The sequence below is a fragment of the Cervus elaphus genome, chromosome 28 (genome assembly GCF_910594005.1).
Source record: "Cervus elaphus chromosome 28, mCerEla1.1, whole genome shotgun sequence".
Lineage (NCBI taxonomy): Eukaryota > Metazoa > Chordata > Mammalia > Artiodactyla > Cervidae > Cervus > Cervus elaphus.
This window is the reverse complement of record NC_057842.1, coordinates 40,982,215-41,005,341: the sequence shown is the minus strand read 5'-3', so window position 1 is coordinate 41,005,341 and position 23,127 is coordinate 40,982,215. Positions and strand designations below refer to the sequence as shown.

Sequence of the window (23,127 nt, the reverse complement as noted above, 5' to 3'; positions counted from 1 at the left end):
GTTTAATTAAAATTTTTTACTTTCACTTAATATTAATCATGGTCATGTCACTACTGAACCCTGCTTATGCAAGATGAATGTTAATTTTCCGACTCCTCAGGGCTATTCACATAAATAGGCAATCTGATTACAAGGACTAGAGCTGAAAGGTCACAGTAAGTTAAAGCCAGAGCTCATATCCTGGCAAAGGAGAGTCAAAGGCAAGTGGAAAGAACTCTGCTGAGGAAACTGGTGTGCAGAGAACAGAAAGGAAGAAAAGACCTGTTTGTACCATGCAATGATTTGAGAGATTTCTCTGTATTATAATAATAAATTTCCTTTTTACTAGAGCTTCTTTGAAAAGGCTTCTGTCCTTTGCAACTAAATGATTCCCAGCTAGAAAATGGATCATGAAACATTTTGGAGAAGTGCTAAGAGTTGAGCTGAATCTCTAGCAAATGAATAGACAGGGCTTCCAATCGAGACAGAGTAAGAGGAAACAGATTTACTCTCCTGCCAAAAAAAACCTAAAAAACAGAAAAATATATGAAACTGGTTTTCAGATACTGAACAAGGGCTGGTATAGGAGAGTAAAGCCATGAGATCTATCAAGGGGCTCCCTCAAGTCTTTCCAGCACAATATCACGACATGCTTGTGAGGAATCTACCCCGAGCAGGAAAAAAAAAAAAAAAAAACAACTAAAAGGAACAGAGGGAACAATCCCAGAGGCTCAGATGGTGGTAGGAATAATTTTTGTGCTTCATTCAGAAGAAAAAAAATCTCATACCTCACAGGATATCAGGTGGAATAACTGTAAATTATTGCCTCAGAAGAGGAGCAAAATCAGCCCTAGATAAAATTTGCTCTAGTCCCACCTAACCAAGCATAAAAAATAAGCTCTGAAAGGGTCAAACTACTTCCAAGTCACTCAGCATTGTCCCAGAATAAATATTTCTAGAAATAAAAAAATTTCCAGGACACAACAAGGTAAAATTCATAATGTCTGACATCCAATACAAAAGTATCAGGCATAAAAAGAAATAGAAAAACATGACCTATTAATTAGCAATGATATCAAGAAAGTTATAACTAATCCATATGTTAAAGTAGAAGAATGCTTAACTATGTTAAGCAGTGACATGGACAATATAAAAACACAAATCAAAGTTCTTATCTCATCAGAAATGAAAAATAAATGTTTGAGATGAAAACTACAATGGATAAATTATTAGCATCATTAATTCATTCAGAAATTAATGACATGTCAGAATTAAAAATTAATAAGTCTGAATTACAGCAACAGAAACTATGTGAAATGAAGCACAAGAGAAATAAGCATGAAAAAAATGAACATTAGTAACCTATGTGACAACTTTATGTAGACTCAAATACATGGATGGAACTTGAGTCCTCAGTTTGCAGGATAAGTACTATATGCAAATCCAAAAAAAAACAGAGAGAGAAATAAATATAAACATAAAGTAGTACATAAGAGCAAGCTATTTAGATGATGGATAGGAGAAAAAAATGAGAAAAGCTGTATATCTGGACAATTAATTTGACAATAACAGATAAGGAACACAAATAGAAGCTGTTGCCTCTTAAGAATGAAGCAATGAAGACCCAGACTGAGTAAATGAAAGTTGCTCAGTCATGTCCATCTCTTTGTGATCCCATGGACTGCAGCCTGCCAGGTTCCGCTGTCCATGGAATTCTCCAGGCAAGAATACTGGAGTGGGTTGCCACTTCCTTCTTCAGGGGATCTTCCCAACCCAGGGATCAAACCCTGGTTTCCCACAATGCAGGCAAATTCTTTTGACGATAATAGACAATGAGCACAGATAGAAGCTGTTGCCTCTAAGAATGACACAATAAGAGCCAAGACTAGAATGTGACAGTAGGAAAAGAGAGAAATGAAAATATTTTGAAGGAAGAAATAATAGAAACTAGTGATTAACTGTAAACTGTGAAGAAGGACACAAGAGGCTAAAATTTTGAAAAGGATCAAGTGAGTCTGAACTTCAGCTTCTCTAACTACTAACTATATGAACTTAGAAGGATTACTCAATCTCTCTCTGTCTCAATTTCCTCATTAGTAAACTGGAGATAACAATAATGCCTACATAACAGTACTATTTTTAGAATTAAATGAGTAAAAAACATGTAATAAGTCCTCAATAAACCCTAGCTATTGCAGTTCTAAAAAATTTGGTCTCAGGAGAGCTTTTCACTCTTGAAAGTTATGGAGGACTCCAAAGAATTTTATGTGGGCTACACCAATACTAACCATACGAGAAACCACATTAAAACTGAGAAATACACAAAGTACTGACATTTTCATTCATTGAAAATAATAAATCTATTACATGTTAACATGAATAACATTTCATTTTGTTTTTCAAAAGAAAAAAATTAGTGCAAAGACAGAAACTGCTTTACATTTTTGTAAATCTCTAATGCTTTGCTTAATAAGAGAAAGCAGGGGTCTCATATCCACTTCTGCTCAAACTGTTGCTTATGTTGCTTTGGCTGGGAAATACAACCAACCAACCGTGTTATGTATAATTTGATACACCCAAGAAACCTAAGATACCACCTCTTGAGTGAAATGACTGAGTATAATAAGGGGGACAGGATAGTATTGATTCTGTAAATGTTAAGAGTACTCAAGAGTGGAATGAGGTACTCAACTATCCTAGTCATCTCACAAGAGGAAGAGCATAAAAAGCTTTTTCCTCATTAAATTTATGCCACATGGGTCACCAGAAAAACTCCAGAAAGGAGAAAGAATCGTGAAGAATTCCCATACAAAAACAATACAGATGCACAACTCTATATGAAGAGTACAGAAATGCCCTGGGCCTGAGCTAGGAGTTTGGAAGTATAAGTGTAAACATCTATTTCTGCTTCACTGACTGCGTGGATCATAACAAATTGTGGAAAATTTTTAAAGAGATGGGACTACCAGACCATCCTGTCTCCTGAGAAACCTGAATGCAGGTTAAGTAGAAACAGAACCTTAATCGAACAACTGACAGGTTCAAAACTGGGAAAGGAGTATGACAAGACCACATACTGTCATCCTGTTTATTTAACTTATATGCAGAGTACATCATGCGAAATGCTGAGCTGGATGAATCACAAGCTACAGTCAAGATTGCTGGGAGAAATATCAACAACCTGAGACGTGCAGATGATACCACTCTAACAGCAGAAGGTGAAGAGGAATTAAAGAGTCTCTTGATGAGGGTGAAAGAGGAGAGTGAAAAAGTTGGCTTAAAACTCACCATTCAGAAAACTAAGATCATGGCGTCCAGTCCCATCACTTCATGGCAAATAGATGGGGAAAAAATGGAAACAGTGACAGACTATTTTCTTGGGTTCCAAAATCACTGTAGATGGTGACTATAGCCATGAAATTAAAAGATACTCGCTCCTTGGAAGGAAAGCTATGACAAGCATATTAATAAGCTAGACAGCATATTAAAAAGACATCACTTTGCAAACAAAGGTCCAGGTCCATATAGTCAAAGTCATGGTTTTTCCAGTAATTATGTATGGATGTGAGAGCTGGATCATAAAGAAGGCTGAGCAGTGAAGAACTGATGCTTTTAAACTGTGGTGCTGGAGAAGACTCTGGAGAGTCCCTTGGACTGCAAGAAGATCAAACCAGTCAAACCTAAAGAAAATCAGCCCTGAATATTCACTGGAAAGACTGATGCTGAAGATAAAGCTTCAATATTTTGGCCACCTGATGCAAAGAGCCAACGCACTAGAAAAGACCCTGATGCTGGGAAAGACTAAAGGCAAAAGGAGAAGAGGGTGGCAGAGGATGAGATAGATAGATAGCATCACCGTTTTAATGGACATGAGCTTGAACAAACTCTGGGAGATAGTGAAGAACAGGGGAGCCCGGTATGCTGCAGTCCATGGGATCGCAAAGTCGGACCCAACTTACTGACTGAAAAACAACAAGTGTTAAGAAGCCAGATGTCCAAAGGACAGAGAAAAAGGGAGTAGAGCAGGAGGACCAGAGCAGAAGGAAAACAGTATTTTTAATGGGCAACAGATTTGAATAGATACTTCACCAAAGAAGACATGCCAATGGCAAATAAGCACATTAAAAGATGTTCAGTATCCTTAGTCTTTAGAAATGAAAACTGAAACAATGAGATATTGTTATGCTCCCAAGAGAAAACATTCAATTTTAAAGACTAAACCAGAACCAAATGTTGGTGAGAGTATGGAGAAACTAGACCTCCCATGCACTGCTGGAGGTAATGCAAAATGATACAGCTACTTTGGAAAAGACTCTGGTGGTGTCTTATGAAGTAAATTTATGACCCAACAATCCCACTCCTAAGTATTTATAAGAAAATGGAAAATACATATTCACATAAAGACTTGTACTTGAGTATTCACAGCAGCTTTATTCATACTTGACCAAACTGGAAACAACCCCCAAATGCCCAGCTCCTAGTGAATGGTAGATCCATATAATTGAATATGACTCAGCAATATATAGGAACATACTGCTGACACATGCAACAATGTGGATGAAGACAAAAATGACTATATACTGCATGAATGCATTTAGATGAAATTCGAGAAAAGGCAAAACTATAGTAATTTAGATCAGTGGTTGCTGGAGAGGGGGAATGAAACTTTTTAAGGTGATAGAAATGTCCTATATATCATGATTCTGGTGATGGCTGCTACATGACCACACATATTTGTCAAAACCTAACTAACTGTATACTTTGTTGTTGTTGTTCAGTCACTAAGTTGTGTCCAACAAAACTGACCAACTAAAGTATATGATGAACTGTATGTAGGGAAGCCTGGCATGCTGCAGTTCATCGTATACTTTTAAGTTGGTCAATTCTGTTTAAATTACACCTCAATAAAACGGATTAAAGAAAAAGAACAGAGGAATGAACATATTTTCCTTTCATCATACCTGTCACTCACCAACATTTATCAACACCTGACAAGACAATGGCAAGAAGAAGAGAATGGCAGGAAAGAAGAGATGTAAAGTTCACTGACAAGAAAGAACAGGGAGTTGCCAGGAATGATATAGTCATAAGGAGAAATAATAATATGCCTTTCTTATTCCATTTTAACCATTCCAATAATGAGAATAATTTACTTCTAAAAGAGACCTTGACCAGGCCAAAATGTCATGTTTCATCCAAATATTATTTCTTACATAATGTTCTAAGAGCTACCTAAGTCAGAAGCATCTCAAGTCTTTAACATCAGACATTTTAGGTGAAAAGCCCCCAAATCTTCCTTCTGAACTACTCCCAAAGAAGTAGTTTTGCAAACTGAATCTGAGAGAACCACTATACTGAAAGGAATACACAGATACGCATGCACACACACACACAACTGGGTCTGCAACAGCTCCAGGTCAACAGTATTCAACAGCTCATGTGCTTTTCTCCCAGAACACAGAATCATCTCTCACGGAGCTACGAAGGGCTCAAATGCATCCTCTGCAAAAATCACTTAAGAAACTGCCAAGCTACTCACTGTGTCACCTGCCAATCATCCTGGACTTCAGCAGGAAATCAATTCTAAGCAGAGGAAAAAAGATCCTTTGACCTTACCAAGTTTGAAATTCCATGCCATACTGCTTCTGTTTCACAGCTATATACTGGTTAGTAGCAGGTAACAGCCACTTCAATTTTAATTACTATTTGTAATATTATAACAGTATTTTCTTTCAACACTCGATTTTTTAAAAGGTAGATGCTATGTTCAGCCCCCTTTACTTTCCCTCCCTTTATAAATTATGTTGATTTATTGTTCAGATTTTCCTATGGGCTTTCTCTGTACATCAAGTTAATTTCAAACATCTTTAAAATCAAGTTTTACCACGTCAAAAGAAAACACAATGAAACTAAACAACATTAGGAACAGCAGAGAAGAAAGAAGAAAGCTGAGTAAATTGGTCAAGGCCTTTAGCTTCATGAGGTGGTTTGGGCTTTTGGTTCCTTGCCGCTGTTTCCTTTGGTGCCACAATATACACAAAACTTACCACTTTAATCTTTTCTGAGTGTACAAGTCAGTGATATGAAGTATATTCACACTGTTGTGTAACCATTACCACCATCCATCTCCAGAAACTTCTTCCCATCATCCCAAACTGAAACTCTTGTACCTATTAGACAACAAATTCCTATTTCCCATTTTCCCCCAGCCCCTGGTAACCACTAATCTATTGCTACATTCTTTCTCTATGAATTTGACTATTCTAGATACCTCTTACACGTTGAATTGCACAAAATTTGTCCTTCCATCCTGAGTTTTTTCTACTAATTTTTATTGGATATCTAGGCAACAGCATTAAGGATACAAAGACTGACAGCATACTGTTGTACTCTCATGAAACTTACGCTCTGAACAGAGAAGTCAGACATGTCAACATGATAACTGCTCTGAGAGAGATACAAAGTACAATGATGGCACAGAGGGGCAATCAACTCTGGGTGGACTGAAGTTAGGAGAGCTTCCCAAGGGAGGTGGTATTCTAGGACAGTCGTAAAAAATGATAAACTCTCAGGATGCACATGGTCATTCCAGTCATCAAACAGTCCAAGAGGGACAAAATTATGCCAGGCACTCCACATCCAGAACCACCAGAGTTCCTGCTTTCCTTAAGGTAAGCGCTAATGCAGAGCCATGAAATACACATCTGAACAAGGTCAAGCAGCTCAAACTGAAAAGCAAAGTGCTTGGGGAGGGAGGTGAGGCTGGAAAGGCACTCAGGTGTCAGATATGGGAAAGTTCTATATCATCCAGAGTTTTACTTTATACTGCAGGCCAACTTGAGAACTTCAGAAAGAATAAAAATCAGAGATGGCTCTTACTAGAAGTACACATTCCCAGGATAATCCCAAAGGTTTTAATTTCATATGCCTGGGGGCGGACCCCAGAAATTTATTTTTAATGAGTACACCCGGTGATTATAAAGCAGTGATATATCCATGGACTACTTTTGGGGAAATACCTCTGTAGAATATGAGAAGTTGATGACTTCAAACAGGAGAATCACATGAACAGTTTATCTGTTTAATTTCCCCCCTAATTAAAAAAGTACTTTTATTCAAAAGACATTAAAAAACACAAAGAGAAAAACATTACTCAATTCTACCAGCTGGAGATAAAGAGTTCACATTCTGGTGTATTTGTTTTTCTCACTTAATATTATGTTAATATACATTTTTAAGTAGAAGGATCATACTATACAAACTACTTTGAAGCCTATTTTCTTCACTTTAGTTATAAAAGTGGATATTTCTCCCTTCTATTCTTTCTTAGTAAAGATTTTCGATGACTGCATAGCAGACCATAGGTACCATTTAGGTGTAACTATCCCTTATTTTTAAATATTTAGGTTATTAGCAATTTTTCACCTATTTTCCTGTACCACTGTCGGTGTCAACATTTGGATGGTATCTGGATTTAAGAAATATCACTTTAGTTACATAATAAGGGCTGAATGTGAAAAGAAGTTAAGTTAAAGGCAAGGTGAGAGGCTATTATGACGGTCCAAGCAAAAATAATGAGATAGACCTCAATCAAAGCATTAACAATAGAAATGAACAGAGAATGGATTTGAAAGTTCATAATCTACATGTAAGGGTTTGTCATCTGATTAACATAACATGCAGAGAAGTTAATTCTTTTTTAAAATAAATATTTATTAAACTCCTATAGTGTAGGAATATCAAAGAATAATTATTGAAAAAAACTAGAATAAAAAAACACGATGCATTTTCACTTTTCTCACTCTGTGTGTGTACACATTTATGTGTAGGATCAGGTTTCCAATTGCTTTTAAGTGATTTAGAGCATTTTTTTTAATCAGAGGAAAAACAACTCCATGTTCCAGTTTTACAACTGCAAAAGCAGAGCCAGAAAGAATCACAGTTGTCAGCAAAACCTTGACTCTCTGTTATTGAATATCTGGTGGGGCTATAGTGGGAAATTAACATACTAAGCAAGAAACTCTCCATGATCAGGTTTACTTCAATTTTTAAAAAGAATCTGTATCTACTGGGGCATTCTGCCAAAAAAGCAAATGCTTTACGCATTTGACTCCTTGTCATTTTATGTGGCTATTCTCCAATATAAACTTAGAGATGTCCGCATTTCAAAATCTGCCAATTATTGGAACCTGGGTCAAACAAAACACTTCTACTCTCTGTGACAAGTTAAAATTTATCAACAAAAAGAAATCTTATTCGGTAAAGCTGAGATCACATAAAAATGTTTACAATGAACCAGTTTATTTCCCCCATAAAATTTTTTTAAAAGATATACCCATTCCACACTATTAAGCTTCAGACGACAAATGCAAGGTTTTATTATGATTAAACTTTTAGACACTTGAAGCAGACATAACCAAAGACTTTCTCTGGGTTTAAATCTGACATACCTCAATTGATGAAAAACTGAGAAGCATATCTTGCTTTCCTCTGAGGTAATATTCCTTTTTATTCATCTACATTATTAAAAAAAATAGGTAAGTCTAATTTATCACTTTTGATGATTTAAAGCATCTGTATCCACTAAAAAAATTTTTACTCTGAAAAATAGCCAAGTTTTTTTGGTTTTTGTTGTTGTTCGGTCGCTTAGTTGTGTCTGACTCTGCAACCCCATGGACTGCAGCACGCCAGGCTTCCCTGTCCTTCACTATCTCAAGGAGTTTGGTCAAACTCATGTCCATTGAGTTGATGATGCCATCCAACCATCTCATCCTCTGTTGTCCCCTTCTCCTCCTGCCTTCAATCTTTCCCAGCAACAGGGTCTTTTTCAATGCATCAGCTCTTCTCATCAGGTGGCCAAAGTATCGGCGCTATAGCATCAGTTCTTCCAATGAACTGGGTTGATTTCCTTTAGGATTGACTGCTTTGATCTCATTGCAATCCAAGGGACTCTCAAGAGTCTTCTCCAACACCACAGTTCAAAAGCATCAATTCTTTGGCTCTCAGTCTTCTTCATAGTCCAACTCTCACATCCATACATGACAACTGGAAAAACCAGTTTTGACTAGAGGAACCTTTATCAGCAAATTAATGTCTCTGCTTTTTAATATGCTGTCTAGGTTTGTCATAGCTTTTCTTCAAAGAAGCAAGTATCTTTTAATTTCATGGCTGCAGTCTCTGTCCACAGTGATTTTGGAGCCCAAGAAAATAAAAGTCTTTCATTGTTTCCATTATTTCCCCATCTATATGCCATGAACTGATTAGACTGGATGCCATGATCTTACTCTTTTGAATGTTGACTTTTAAGCCAGCTTTTTCACTCTCCTCTTTCACCTTCAAGAACCTTTAAGTTAATTTTATTTATACTAATAGGTTTATTGATTTTTAATGATCTTAAAAAAATCTCTCCTTTAAAAGACATCCTATTTACACTTCCAAACCACTTTCTCAAATAACAGATTACAAAAACAAAGCAAAATAATGTTAGATTCTTACTTATACTGTACCTCATGTGTATGTAACTCCACACAGCCCTAAGAGAGTAAAATAAACATCTGGGTCTAGCTACCTGGTAAGATGTAATACTGTTTTGTTACTCCAAAGTAAGTATGTAAAGTTATAACTACAACATAATTCAGAATGAAAATCCAATGAACTTCAAGTAATTAACACAGAAAAATCAGAATATACTTTGACATAAAAACTAAAACATACCTTACTTCATAAGTTACTGGATTATTACACTATACTCCATCTTCACAATTAAATAATTCTGGTCCATATCCCAGAATCTAATCAGATTAGTTTAAATTGGGGTAAAAATTATTACAAATTTATCTTTTACTAATAATTTAAAATATCTCAGTACATGCTAAAAAGCATATGCCTCTATACCATAACTTCACCTATTGACATATACTTAAGGAATAGCAACAGCAACTATTATCATCAAGGAAATTTCTCTACAGATAAATCTCATCATATGGGGAGGTGAGGAGAGTATAGGAAAACACAGAAAAAGCCCACAACAAATCATACAAGAGCTATGAGACAATATTTTATGAACCAACATACATATAATTGAAATCACACAAACAGAAGAGAGAGAAAACAGGTCAAAAAAGAAAAAAAGGTAATGACTGAGAATTTTCCAAACTAAAAGATATAAACCACAGAACCAAGAAGCTCAAAGAAAACCAAAGAGACACAGCATTTTCAAAAGTAAAAGATACATTATATTCAAAGTCAGAGAAAAATCTTAAAAAGCAAACCAAAAAAAAAGAACATTTAATATACAGAGAATCAAAGAATTAAAAATAGAATGACATCTTGGTTTTCTTTTTGGCTGTACCCTGCAGTCTGTGGGATCTCAGTTCCCCAACCAGGGATCGAACCTAGGCCCTGGCAGTGAAAGCAACAAATCCTATCCACTTGAGTGCAAGGGAATTCCCTAGAGTGACATCTTTTAAGTACTAAAGGAAAAAAAGGCAATCTACAGTTTCATACTCAGCAAAACATATTTTATTAAAATGAAGGAAAATAAAAGAGAAAAATATTTTCTCTTTCGGAAAATAAACTGAGTAATTCACTACCACTAGATTTGCCCTATAGTAAGTTATAAAGGAAGCTTCTCAGGCAGATGGAACATGACAGCAACAAAAGCTTTTATCCACACAGAGAAAACAACACTAGAAATAACATAAATGAAAGTAAATATAAAACCTCATTTATTTCTTATTTGTATTTTCTCTAAAAGATAACTGTCTGAAGCAAAAATAGATGTACTGAGTTCTGATACCATGTATTCAGTTCAGTCGCTCAGTCGTGTCCAACTCTTTGCAACCCCATGGATTGCAGCATGCCAAACCTCCCTGTCCATCACCAACTCCTGGAGTTTACTCAAACTCATGCCCATTGAGTCGGTGATGCCATCCAACCATCTCATCCTCTGTTGTTCCCTTCTCCTCCTGCCTCAATCTTGCCCAGCATCAGGATCTTTTCCAATGCGACAGTTCTTCGCATCAGGTGGCCAAAGATTTGGAGTTTCAGCTTCAACATCAGTCCTTCCAATGAACACCCAGGACTGATCTCCTTTAGGATGGACTAGTTGGATCTCCTTGCAGTCCAAAGGACTCTCAAAAGTTTTCTCCAACACCACAGCTCAAAAGCATCAATTCTTCGGCACTCAGCTTCTTTATAGTCCAACTCTCACATCCATACATGACTACTGGAGAAACCAGAGCCTTGACTAGATGGACCTTTGTTAGCCAAGCAATGTCTCTGTTTTTTAATATGCTGTCTAGATTGGTCATAACTTTAACATGTATAAAAGTGTCATATGTCTGCATGACAACAAATGCACAAAGGATAAGCAGGAAGAATTTGGAGTAAATAGTTTTAAAATTCTTATAGTATGCTGCTGCTAAGTCACTTCAGTCGTGTCTGACCCTGTGCGACCCCGTAGACGGCAGCCTACCAGGCTCCTCCATCCCTCGGATTCTCCAGGCAAGAACACTGGAGTGGGTTGCCATTTCCTTCCCCAGTGCATGAAAGTGAAAAGTGAAAGGAAAGTCGCTCAGTCGTGTCCAACTCTTCGAAACCCCATGGACTGCAGCCTACCAGGCTCCTCTGTCCATGGGATTTTCCATGCAAGAGTACTGGAGTGGGTTGCCATTGCCTTCTCCTCTTATAGTGTGTATATATATATATAATTACATACTATCATATAATGGAAGACTTGCTTGGTTACAAATGTATATTACAAACCCTAAGACTACCACTAAATTAATTTCAAAAAGAAGTACAAATAAATAACCCGACAACAGCAGATAAATATCAAAATTAAATAATATGTCACCTGGTATCAAAATCAGTGTTTCTTAGGACACAAAAAGAAGTAAGATCAAGAAGCATGAGAGCTGAAACAGTAGCCCAGCCTGCTTTGTCTTTTAATACTAAACTGATAGAAAAGTCAAAAAGCATTAACCAGCGCAAACATACCAAGGTGAAAGCAGCTATTTATAATAGATGGGAATGATAAAAAATATCCAGGTAATCCAAAAGAGGAAAAACACAAAAAACAGAATAACAGAAAACAGCTGGCAGAGTGGTAGATTTTAGTTCAATCATATTATTAATTACATTAAATATATAACCTAAACACATCAATTAAAAGAGACTGTCAGATTAGATAAACAAGTCCAACTGTACACTGTCTAACTTCTCAGGTAGCGCTAGGGGTAAAGAACCTGCTTGCCAATGCGGGAGACATAAGAGACATGAGTTCACTCCCTGGGTCGGGAAGATCCCCTGGAGGAGGACATAGCAACTCACTCCAGTATTCTTGCCTAGAGAATCCCACAGACAGAGGGGCCTGTGGGCTATACTCCATAGAGTTACAAAGGATCGGAAACAACTGAAGCAACTTAGCACGCACACATATACTGTCGGTAAGAAACCCATTTTAAAAATAAAAGCATAAGTAGGTTGAAAGCAAAAGGGTGGGAAAAGCTATGTTAGGAGACAATTCTCCATGGGTCTCTGTTATGGTATCTGTCTTTGAATCTACTACAGGTTGTAACTGACCTGCAACCACCTTCCACCTGTGGTTCCTCCTTAATAGTAGTCAATAAAGTGGAGAGTCAGAAATCTACTGTCTATAGCCAGCATTTATGAAACTTATGGCAACTTAACTTGTTACCTTTCAAGAAGACAAAATCTCAGGCACTTTACAATCCTTAACATGATATTCCATGTTAAAAAACAATCAAAAGAAAGCTGGAGTGACTATATTAATAAACAGACAAGGAAGACTTACAGAATAAGAAACATTACCAGGGATTAACAAGTCCTTTCACCAAGAAAACATAGTAATTGTAAATATACAAGGACATAATAAAAACTTCAAAATACATGAAGCAAAAACTGATAGACCTGAAAGAGAACCAGGCAAATCCACAAGTTGGAGACTGTAACACTCCTCTCAGTATTTGAAAGATCAAGCAGATGATAAACATATGGAAAAATTCAACCTTACTGTTGAGAGAAAATATACAAACTCACAATGAAAGAGATCATTTACACCTGTAAGAATTTATTTAAAACTTGAGAAGTTTGACAGATGTGAATACTGGTGAAGATGAGGGACATCAGAAACTCTAATAACTGCTGGTGGGCAAACAGTTTGATAGAACCACTCTGGAAAACAACTGGGCATTACCTAATAAAACAGAGAATGTGCACATTCTACCACAGCAATTCCACCCTTAGTATAAATTCTTATACATATGCACTAGAAGACACGCTAAATTCTTATACACATGCACTAGAAGGCATGTACAACAGTTTTCATAATGGCATTGCTAAAAACTGAGGATTAAAAAAACCAGGAAACAACTCAGATGTGCAAAGATAAGAGAATGAATAAATAAAACTGATATATTCATATAACACAATCCTATACAGCAGTAAAAATGAATGAATTACAGCTGTATAATACAACATAGATGACTCCTTAGAACATAATGTTGGCTTGGCGGTGCTAACAGAAGAACAGATACACATAAGTAACTCTAAAAAGATAAAAGCCAAATAATATATTGTTTAGAGATGTTTACAAATGAGGTAAAACTTTAAAGAAAAACAAGGAAAAGATTAGACAGATAGGAGAGGAAAAGGCAATCAGAGACTTCAAAGATACTTGTAATGTTCTATTTCTTATTCTGAGTTGTAAAAAGATTTTTTAATTTACTTATTTTAATTGGAGGCTAATTACTTTACAATATTGTGCTGGTTTTTGCCATACGTTGACATGAATCAGCCATGGGTGTACATGTGTCCCCCCATCCCAAGCCCCCTCCCACCTCCCTCCCCACCCCATCCCTCTGGGTTGTCCCAGTGCACTGGCTTTGAGGGCCCTGTTTCAAGCATCGAACTTGGACTGCTCATCTATTTCACATATGGTAATATACATTTTCAATGCTGTTCTCTCAAATCATCCCACCCTCGCCTTCTCCCACAGAGTCCAAAAGTCTGTTTTTTATACCTGTGTCTCTTTTATACTCCTTAATCTATACATATTATAGATATTATTTTGTTATATATTTATAATTAAAATTCTTATTAAGAATAAGTAATAAATATAGATTCACTTAGCAAATATTGAAAACAAAAAAAACGTTAAACAAAATCACCAAATAAAGGACAGCACCCCTGATGTTCCTCAACATTGAGAGGTACATGACCCAAAGAGGCCACTGTAGATACCAGTTATACTTGGCAGGATATAGAACATGAAACAATATGCCAGCAAGGCAGTATCAGGTAGTTACTCTTCAGCAGGAGTTTTCATACCAATTCAGGGAGTTTTCCCTTTGGCCTTCCAGGTGGCAGGTTAAGTAAAAGGAATGAAATCACAAAGGCTGCTGCAGTATTCAACTTAGTTTGGAAATACTGAATAGTAATCACCATCTTCATCTACAGACAAGATTCCCAGACTCACGATAAACTTGCTCAACTGTAAGAGTTATCATACCCAGGGAAGCCCAAAGCAGTTGTCTCCCACTGCTATTAATATTTACAGTTTATTCACAGTCCTCCCAGTCCATATGTACTTTACTAACCATGATTCATTCTTACTAAAAGCAATGGTGCTCGGTTACACAACTGACATTCTATTTCTATCATTTCCAGGTGAATAAAGCTAGAGAGTTAACCTAAGACCAAAACGGTCCAAAAAAAAAGAAAAGTTATCAATTCTTTACTCACACTAAGTGAGGAGATTAAAGTTAGAATGGTACTAAGCTAAACAGCTATTAATATATTTCACTGAATCCAAAATACCAAAGATTTTAAGACACCATTAATTTTTATGCAACTGAGCAAGAACATTCTTCCAATTAAATATGGTGCACCACTGATTCGTAGCTTCCCTGATTCTTTACCAAATGAAAGAATCTGAATGCGGTATACCTGGGTTCAATAACCTGGGTTGGGAAGATCCCCCGGAGGAGTGCAAGGCAAACCACTCCAGTATTCTTGCCTGGAGAATCCCCATGGATAGAGGAGCCTGAAGGGCTACAGTCCAGGGGATCGCAGAGAGTAGGACAGGACTGAGCGACTAAGCACAGCACAGTTGGTGAAGAATCTGCCTGCAGTGCAGGAGACCTGGGTTCGATCCCTCGGTCAGGAAGATCCCCTGGAGAAGAAAATGACAACCCACTCCAGTATTCTCGCCTGGAGAATTCCATGGACAGGGGAGCCTGGTGGGCTACGGTCCATGGGGTCACAAAGAGCTGGACACGACTGAGCGACTAACACTTTGACTTTCTTTAACCACTGATTGTAAGCTACATCCCCTATTGAGCTATAAAAATGGGGAGGGGGAGATAAACATCTTAGAATCAATTGAATACAAAATAACTCTTCCAGTTTTCCACTAAAATATTTAAGATATGCTGCGCTATTCTCCCCCTTGGAGACAAAATCCACTCAAAGAGAAACTGGCCCCCTACTAAAAACTTTCTAAGATGTGTTGGGTTGTATTTTCTCACTCAGTACCTCTCTGTCTTCATCTATTCTAAAAACACAACTCTCACTATCAACAAAACTGGAGAACAGCTCTCTTCAATCTGGATGTTAAATGAGCTTCCATCACTGATAAAAATCATCAGAAGTTATAAGGGCTTTCATAACCTGGAGACTTTCATATAATGCTCTGGGGTAAAGAGAGAAAGACACACAGACAGACAGAAAGCACCCTAAGTTATCCCAGAGTAAGTCTGCTCCCACATGTCAGAGACTGTGCAGTCAGAATGGGGAAAAACAAACCTCAGTCCAGTAGGGGCACACAAAATGAATGTTTTCATCTAAGTGGGTTGTGCTCAACTACTAGCTCTGTATAACTGGAAGGGCAATTCTATCAGTTTATAAGCAAAAGTGAAGACAATCAATTGGACTTCCCATACTCTGTCAACTTGCAAACAACAGGACCAGATAAACAGTCTCTTGTTCACAGACGGATAAACCTGGGGCTTATACAAACATTAAGCACATCTTCTTAAACTGCCAAAGAAACGAATCTGTAATGAAAAATGGTACCTGAAAATGTATTTAAGGCAACCAAAATCAATCAATCAATCAATCAAACCTGGAGCTCGAGAATGGGTATAAGTAGTATGGGATAAACAGATCAGCAGTGGTGTCACGCTTGCGCTCAGTTGCTCAGTCATGTGGTGCTCCACACCAAATTAATACATGGAGGTCAGTTTAAATTGCTCTATTTAAATTTAATACACACACTAAAGATTTTTTAAAGAGAAGAGACACAGTTTAAAACATTCAACGTTTATAAGATAGTCTTAAAAATTGGGAAACTGACAGTACAAAAATCTAAAATAAGCTAAACTCCTTGTATTACATAAAAGAAAATATTTTTTATTTGTTCTCAAATTTTGTAATTAAAGCTACAAATCTGTATATGTTTTTTAAAATGCTTACTGCATCATGCTTTTTAATAAAACACATAAAACAGAGTCTGTGCTGCAAAAAACAGAAACCAGAGTTTAGACTGATTTAAAAAAAATATCTATAGTGCTACTCAAATGCAGTCTATGAATGAACTGTTTGTTATGAGTTTGTAACAAGACAAGTATCAAACTAGAAACTCTTATAGTAGTTTGAGAGGGGAATTCTATACCTGTTTAATATTCATTAAAAAAGGGAGCTTGTATTTTGCTTGTTGGGTTTTCTTTCTCATTTTTCTAGTACTTTTAGTGTATTTTAAATAAGTATCAGAAAAAAAGTGATTCTTCAGTACAATTAGTTTGAAAAGTAGTTATACAACACATATCAGTTATAAAGCTTTATGTGCCAAATAACACATCAAAATGTACAAAAGTTAAAACAGAGATAGAAGGAAAAAACGAAGAACAAAATAAAGTGGGAAAGTTTCATGACCTATTAGATTAAAAATAAGTCGAGAATGAAAATCAATGATGAAATGTCACATTTTCTTCAGGAAGTCATCTATTATAAGATGTACCATCAGTTTAATACCAGCTTTTCAGGGGAAAAAAAAAAAACTGTGTTAAATGTACACAGTGTGAGATGTATAAACCTCAGAAATATTAGAATTTAAAAAAAAGAATTAATCAAGGAAATAATAGTAGGGCAACAATCTGGTATCAAATATATAGAAAACTTTGTCAACAAAACATTTATAAAGATACTGAAAATATTATAAACCCTAAAGAATACCTCAACAACTTTGAAAAATTAAAAAGTATCTAAAGCATGGCAAAAACTGGTTTTCTACCATTTCCCACTATAAATTACTTAAGGATTCCTGTTTGCTTTTGCTTTTTTGATGCTCTTGGGTAAAACTATCATGAAGAAGGTTTGCCAATTTTAAAAACTTTAAAAAACTACATTAAATGACTTAAAACATGCTAATCTCTTCAGCCTTGCAGTTTTCTAATTCACTTTTATATAGAACTCAAGGGAAGAAGTCAAAGTATTCCATAATGTCAGATGCTGCACAGATCATAGATGCCTCTGCTATTCTCTTCCTAGCTCCTTACAACCTTATTAAAAATATAGGATATTATTAGGATATGGGTAGCATTATTTTGCCTTCTCAAAAAAGGTCACAGTCTGTTTGTCTTTCTTCTTTGTGGCCCACTGGAAAAGTGCTGGCCTAATGTAGCCACCCTCATATAGCTATACGGTTGATTAGGTAAAAGCCGGCTAAAGAGATAAAGGGTTATATGAGAGCATTACTTGAAACACTACCACTATATATATGTGTGTATATACTGCACATGTTACACACACAGAAACATACACGCTGTACTAGACAAGACTCAAAGCAACATTATTAACAATAAGTAACAACACAAATGTATTTTCCACCTATGCTATACACTCAATCATCTAAAAATTACCCTCCAAAGAATGATCCTACTTCTTAGACTGGTCTGTCAAAAGCAGTGGTTCTCATGATAGAACCAAACTTAGAAGAGAAAGAAGTATACTGAAGATAGGATCCTTCTGAAACTGTTCATTTTAAGTCAGAGTTTTGAAAGCTAAGTTCTAGAAGTTTTCTTCTATTCCCATACCTAAAACTTAAACCAAGATTAAACTAAATTTTTCTAAAAGCCTCATTTAAGATACAAACTTTTTTTTCCAAACTTTTTTATAAAATGAAAAAATATTCAAATAAAACGTTATTTACCATAAGAACAAACAAACTAGGAAAAATATTTGTAACGCAATTCACAGATAGGGACCAATTTTCCTAATATATGAAGAGCTCCTTGGAATCAACAATCAAAAGACCAACACTCACAATAGAAAAGTGGGTAAAAGATAATCCAGTAGTACCCTGAAAAGGAAATACAAGTGGTTCTCAAATATATGGAAGGACACTCAATCTCACTTATAATAAAAGAATGCAAATTAAAACTACACAGAGATCCATATGTTTTATCTATTAGACTGATAAAGATCAAAATATCTGAGACCATAACCTTGGTGAAAATATGGAAAAAGTCTCAGTATTGCTGGTGGGAAACTATAACACAGAAAGCACCTCTGTATTGTAGTTTTTCTTACTGGGACTATCTTTCTAAAACATTTTTAAAAATGTAGTACACAAGATATATTCAGCCTTGTGTGAGCTGTTGGTCATTAAAAAAAAAATTGTAATTATCTGCTTTTATAGAATATTGTTCATAAAATGAAACCGACAGGTAGGTAAGTTTATGAAACTTGGATGATGAAGTAGCAGTATTGACAACAGCACTGCTCCACCTGAGCTCACCTCATGACAGCTTACTGTGCACTTAGTGGGGGTTCAATTAAATTTTCTGGGTGAATGGGACCAAGAATGATGCTGAGGGATGATCAGAATGGTGTAAATCAAGTGAGAATAAGAAATTAACTGAATTTATCTGAATTGGTAAATTAATTGTTTAAACATTATACTTTTTCAAGAACAAGGCACTGTACACTGACAAATGTTTCCTGAAAAATGAGTCAGCAAGCAACAGAGGTATAGCATACTTTAGCAGTAATGGTCCCCTAATGAGTCACACAGTTAGGAAACTCCTCTCACACCAACTCTGGGCCTGGCTACATAATTTGAAGGCTAGCTGCTGGAAACACATAGATCTCCCCCCCACCCTAGCACCAATATCCAGACTATGAGTGACGCCATTCTAGGCCAAATAGCTTCCAGATGACCACCCGGCTGACCCAGCCACATAAGCAAGCCCAGCCAGAAGCAGGAGTGGAATTGCTGAACTGAGCCCATGCCAGAATTATGGGCTAACAAATGGCTATTGTTTTATACACTAAATTTTTGGGGAGGTTTGTTATATAAAAGTTGATACCAGTGGGGAGGTGAATAGGATTGGTGGTCAAGGAAAATTTTTGTTTTACCTGTTTTCTGCTTTTTAAATTTCACAAGAACATATTCATATACTATTTGTTTAAATTAACTTATAAAAATATTTTTGTATCAGACTGATATTATAGTAAAGCCCTACTATCACCTTACAAACACATATACATAAAAACAAAATAATTCAGTCCAAATGGGAAAAAGAATTTGAAAGGAGACATTAATATTGCTCAGGAAAAACAGGGTCAGTACAAAGTTGTAGGGTATATTTATTACAAAAAAAAATCAGGGAATAAGAATACATTCATGATCAATGTCTTAATAATGGTTATTATCAGATTCTGGAAGTATTAGGAGACCTACATCTCAGATTTTGCTTCCCTGCTTCTTCTGTTTATGCAGCTAATGGCGTAGACATATTCCCTCATTTTAGTTCTCACATGCTATGAAGTAAACATAAGCTGAATAACTTCAGGCAAAAGTTAATTAACCTCTTCATGCCTCATTTCCTCAACTGTAAAATGGGGATAAAAGTACTTGTTTTATAGAGTTGTGAAAATTAAAACACTTAGAATAAGGCACACAGTAAGGGCTCAATAAATGATCTATAACCTCTGTTAGTAAAATGATGTAAACTTAAGGTCTTTTGACTAACTGGGCTTCTATTTTATAACCACTAAACATCATCAACCAAAGTGTGATACATCAAAATTAATTTGAAAAATCTTCCTAAAGACTTCATTTAAAAAAAAAAAAGACAATCTTATTAAAAAGCAAAACAAAACCTGGGAATATATATATATATATATATATATATATATATATATATTTTTTTTTTAAATGAAGAAAACTGAAACTCCAAACAAAAACAAATTCATTTGGTCCACATTTCACAATTCTAAATGGGTTTAAAAACCAAAGGTTTCAATTTGTGTGTGTGTTACAAATTCAGAAAAGGCAAAAAAAGGGAGCAATAGTTCCTCCTGTCACCTTTGCAATGACCTCTGGCACAGACACCTCCAACTTATTCTACTACCATTTAAAACCAAACAAACAAAAAAAAAAAAGACTTTAGAAAATAAGGCTCTTTTCATAAGAAATACACTTAACTTAAACTGCAATATTGGAAAACTGTAGTTACTCCTTGATCAATGGCTTAACACTGCCCTTTTTCAGGGCAAGATCAGGCCTGGATAGTTATCTGTCTATATATGTATACATCAACAATTTTAAAAAGAAAAATCAAGCCTGGGTAGGGTACTTTAAAAAAAAAAAAAAAGACGATTTTTCAAGTTTTAAACTGGTCATTACCTAAACTTTAGACATGTGAGTCAGTGACCAACTGGAAAAAGCCTTATACCACAATGTTAGGTATTTTAGTTTGTCTGATTGTGAGGAATGAATAAATGCTACAAAAATTCCATTTTTCATTCCAATTCAACTCAATTTAAAGAGCACCTGGTATACACCTAGTAATGTGGCAGATTCTGGACTTAGAAGGGTTAGAAAGTAATAGTTATCTTACTATATATGCCAGACAGTTGCTGGTTACTAGTATTTAATCATAATAATCCAGTGAGGTAGAAATTATTAAAACTAATTTTACAGAGGAGGAAATTAAGGCTCACAGAAATAAAATAACCTGTCCAGGGTTTCTCAGCAGCAGTGGGGACCTGGAATAGGGCAGGAGGGGAACACGAGGGTAGTGCCATATGACTATTCCTACAGACAAATACAACACTCACTGTAGTCAGTCCTTTATCAGCAATGTGAAAGGAGGCTAGGACTGTGGGAAACCAAAGAGGATCTTTTGGGAATGGGCAAAGGAGTCACAGAAGGCTTTAAAGTGGTTAATCTTTGGGTTGTTACTTTAAGGATGAGTAGATTTATAAACTTCAATGCCAAGGTTCACTCCCACCTCCCCTCATCCCCAATATATCAACCAAAATAAATTACTTACTTGAAATTGAGAAAAACAATTTTGAGAGAAATCTTCCTCAGATATTTTATTCCATAGTTTTAAAACAAATAATATGATGACAGATTAATTTTTAGGTTGCTTTTATGTGGCTTGTCTTGGTTTTTATTCTGAAATGAAATTTAGATTAGTCATTTTCTTGTTCTGAGAAACTAGGAGTATGCCAACATGTTTTAACTTCACATTTTTTTCACATATCAACATGTATTCTTACTTACAGAGTCTTTCATTTCACCATCTCAAACAATACCTAATTTAATATATAAATTACTTTGAAGTATAAATATATATGCAAAATAAGATAGTTCTTTTAATTCTTGTTATACTTCCTTGGTAATTATAATAAATAGAAGAAAAATAGAAAACTGTTGTTAAACTGTTATATATTACACAAGCATTTTTGAGGTAACACGCTTTTTTTAATTCTTTGAATCATTTATATAGTAAATGCTCTCTTAACCCAAAGAAAATTAAATAACTGTCCCCAAGGAAACTGACCTCAAAATCTTGGTACTTCCCACAGCTATCATCTAAAAAGAAAACAGAATTGGACCAAAAAAACCTTAAATTTTCCAAAGACAATTACTGCCCTTTTTTCTCCAAATTTACTTTGTTAGGCATATATTCAATTTCTGCTGCAGAAAACAGTCCAGTTTGCCAATACTAATTAAGCAACAAAATATTTTTCACTTAAAAATGAAATACTTAAAAATCTACCGAGAACTGGAAAAAACACAGGTCATCTGGAAAACTTAAAAAATGACAAAAAATAAAAACAAAAAATACCCCACCCAACCACACACCAAAAGGTTACACAGACCGTCATTAAGAGGGTTTTATTTACACATTGTTTTAGCCTCAAAATGCACCTACTTTATGTCCAGACAGTGAAGAATTTTTCTTTAAATTGCCTAAGACACCTAACTCCTGCCTTATCTGGAAACTCTAAGCTGACACAATTTCACCCACAGTTTACTGTACCTCAATTCCCATTATTTATTTCCTCTCTCATTCACACTGTGGCAGTCAGGTACCAAAGTGACATACACCATTCCATTGTTCCATATCTTAGTAAGTTTCCAAGTATTTCTCAGGAATATATAAGGCTAATGGCAACATCCTCTGAAGCCTACTTAAACCCAACCTACTTAAAAACTCATTTTTCACTCATTTTTAATGGAACAAATTCTAATCCAACCAAAAGTAAGACCAGAAAATGTTTAAGCACAGCACCAGAGGAACTCTGAAAGGTCTCCTAATCCATCGCCTTTCTCTTTGGAAAACTATATACATACAATTCTAGTACCAATTTTTGTTTATATCTGTCCTAAATTCTTGTTATAGACTAATCTATAGACATATATGTTATAGACATTATTTTTTAATGAGAGAGCTACAATCATCACAAAACAAATCCGACTACAACCTATTCTATGGGAAGAGTCTAAACACTATTGAACACAGTAGGCCCTCTGAGATTTCCAAACTGTGTACATGCTTTTTTTTTTTTAACAATTCCTCTAAACGTCTGTATGTTTGTCTTTTAATTATAACCAAGGCCTTTTCAATTCTCAGATGTGGGGAGACAGTGTGAGGTAGTAAGGGCTGAGAGTCAAAATCCCCAGTTTTTAGACCCAGCCTGACACCAACCAATTATAGGATACAGGACACTGAACAAATCCTTGAGTTAATCTATCTAGATATCAGTTTTCTTTAAATAATATGAAAGAATTTCACCAGAACAGTGTTTTCCAACCCCTTTCACATT

The 23,127-nt window shown here is 35.7% G+C and overlaps 1 protein-coding gene across 3 annotated transcripts in view; it reads right to left on the bottom strand.

Annotated features, from left to right (window-relative positions):
- The window catches only part of REV3L (REV3 like, DNA directed polymerase zeta catalytic subunit), a 176,732-nt gene that overhangs the window by 144,896 nt on the left and 8,709 nt on the right, over positions 1-23,127 (bottom strand). The window contains exon 2 of one of the 3 annotated variants that reach the window (XM_043890413.1): positions 21,342-21,469. The exons of the other annotated variants lie outside the window; for them this stretch is intronic. The gene's annotated coding sequence lies outside the window, so the exon portion shown is untranslated. The remainder of the gene's footprint in view (positions 1-21,341; positions 21,470-23,127) is intronic. 3 annotated transcript variants of the gene reach the window in all.